General features: G+C 54.8%; 1 non-coding gene across 1 annotated transcript in view; it reads right to left on the bottom strand.

Annotated features, from left to right (window-relative positions):
* LOC126448327 (small subunit ribosomal RNA) overlaps positions 1-354 on the bottom strand; it is a 1910-nt gene extending 1556 nt beyond the window's left edge. Inside the window, exon 1 of the ribosomal RNA XR_007584107.1 lies at positions 1-354. This exon is cut by the window's left edge and continues 1556 nt beyond it. This is a non-coding gene — a ribosomal RNA (small subunit ribosomal RNA).
* Between the last annotated feature and the right edge of the window lie 2146 nt (positions 355-2500).

Raw genomic sequence — 2500 nt, 5'->3', positions numbered from 1 at the left:
CGCAGAACCTACCATCGACAGTTGATAAGGCAGACATTTGAAAGATGCGTCGCCGGTACGAGGACCGTGCGATCAGCCCAAAGTTATTCAGAGTCACCAAGGCAAACGGACCGGACGAGCCGACCGATTGGTTTTGATCTAATAAAAGCGTCCCTTCCATCTCTGGTCGGGACTCTGTTTGCATGTATTAGCTCTAGAATTACCACAGTTATCCAAGTAACGTGGGTACGATCTAAGGAACCATAACTGATTTAATGAGCCATTCGCGGTTTCACCTTAATGCGGCTTGTACTGAGACATGCATGGCTTAATCTTTGAGACAAGCATATGACTACTGGCAGGATCAACCAGGGAGCTGCGTCAACTAGAGCTGAGCAGCCGGCCGCCCGGGAGTGTGTCCCGGGGGCCCGCGCGAACACGCAAGCGTCCCGCTCAATTATTCTGCAAACAGGAGGAGGCTGAGCTCCCCTGCACAATACACCTCGAAACCCTCTCAGGTCCCGGCGGCGCGCAGCGCCGTCCTAAGTACTTGGTCGGGTTCGAGAGAGGCGCAATCGCCCGGAGTTTGGCGAGTAGACGCTTTAGGTGCGACCACCCGTGCTCCCAACTGAGCTTGCCGCTGCCGACAGAGGCCCGGGAGCGTGCTGTCGTGGCATTGCCGGCGGGAGACAACACGCGCCACCTACGGTGGCCGGCAGCTCCAACGCCAGCGCCACAGAAGGACAAAAGCCCCACTTGGGTGCCGAAGCGAACTCTCCCAGCACAGCGCACGCGCCAACACGTCCGCACAGCTGCGATACAATCCACCTGCGAGAACCGCAGAGGCGACCGAGCAGCAGACGGCGTCGCGGCGCCGAGCGCCGGGCGGCGGCGCATCCTCAGCGCACACAGTCCTCAATCGGACCAGCACACTGCAGATGTCCACCGCGCTTCGCACCGGGCCCGCGAGGACCTACTTTGGCCGCACGGCGCCGCGTGCAGGGTGCGCCGGCGCGCAGCTGCGCCGCCTGCCGCCTCCGTCGGCCGGCGCGCCTGCCACTGGCCGCCCCCACCAGCCGGCTGTAGCGCGTGCGCCCACGCACCGCGCGGCCAGCACGCCGGGAGGCCCCCCCTCACCGGCCGGGGACGGTCCCACCCAGCCACCGCCGCGTATCGCTTCACACCCACATGCCATTCACGTTCGTGGGCATGGTGGGTATCGCTGAAACAACCGGTTGGTAGCTCAACCGATCGTCGCCATCACTGATTCACCTCTAGCGAGAACAACCGCACCACAACGGTTTACCAGTTCTTCATTTGCGTAACGTCACCAGCAAACGTAGACGTCCATCGCCATTTGCAAATTCAACGATTGTTGCATGCCTGTGTCAGGTGTCACGACACACTATGTCTGCCCACATACACGCAACAACATGTGCACGCTTCGCGAACACGTGGAAGGTGGCCCCCGTACGTATGCGATGTCCATTGCGCGAACGACTGTCAACCGGCCTCTGTCGCATGTCGCAGATGTGGAACGCAGTGCACCATGCTATCACGGTGTGTGAGAAGAGACGACTACGTCTGACAACACGCGCCACTACATCAACAGACGGCTCATGCTGATCGCCATCCACGGCATACCATACTTCAATCCAGCTCTTATAGGGAGACGACACGTAGCTGAGTGCACAATATTTGGACCGTATGGTTCGCCGTTGTTGGCGCAGTCGTGGTACGGTCACACATGTACCACGATGTATCATTCAGTACATGAGGACCAATGTGCAGTACAGTGTGTGATTTGGACGTACAACATCAGCGGACAGTTGACACAAGCCGTACCACAACGTAGGCTGTGCTTCGCCATGCGAATGCCAATGAACAACTGCGAAGGGCATTGAGCATGTACGTCCTGCTGCCATCCGCATTACAGTGTATAGCTGCAAGGTGTTTAACATGAAGCGATACTCTGGGGACCGGGCAGTGCGAGTAGCAAACTATATTGCGGGGGTTGCAGTTAGGCAACACTACACTAATTTAACGCGTCGTATGACAATTACAGAGCAGGTTAAGGCCCAACGTGTGTTGGGTTAAGGTACAATATAGGTTAGGTTAAGGTACAATATAGGTTAGGTTACGGTACAATATAGGTTAGGTTAAGGTACAATATAGGTTAGGTTACGGGACAATATGGGTTAGGTTAAGGGACAATATGGGTTAGGTTAAGGGACAATATAGGTTAGGTTAAGGGACAATATGGGTTAGGTTAAGGGACAATATGGGTTAGGTTAAGGGACAATATGGGTTAGGTTAAGGGACAATATGGGTTAGGTTAAGGGACAATATAGGTTAGGTTAAGGGACAATATAGGTTAGGTTAAGGGACAATATAGGTTAGGTTAAGGGACAATATAGGTTAGGTTAAGGGACAATATAGGTTAGGTTAAGGGACAATATAGGTTAGGTTAAGGGACAATATAGGTTAGGTTAAGGGACAATATAGGTTAGGTTAAGGGACA

This window comes from Schistocerca serialis, unplaced genomic scaffold (genome assembly GCF_023864345.2).
Source record: "Schistocerca serialis cubense isolate TAMUIC-IGC-003099 unplaced genomic scaffold, iqSchSeri2.2 HiC_scaffold_604, whole genome shotgun sequence".
In the NCBI taxonomy this organism is placed as follows: Eukaryota; Metazoa; Arthropoda; class Insecta; order Orthoptera; family Acrididae; genus Schistocerca; species Schistocerca serialis.
Note: the sequence above shows the minus strand (reverse complement) of the source record. Positions and strands in the feature narration are given on the sequence as shown.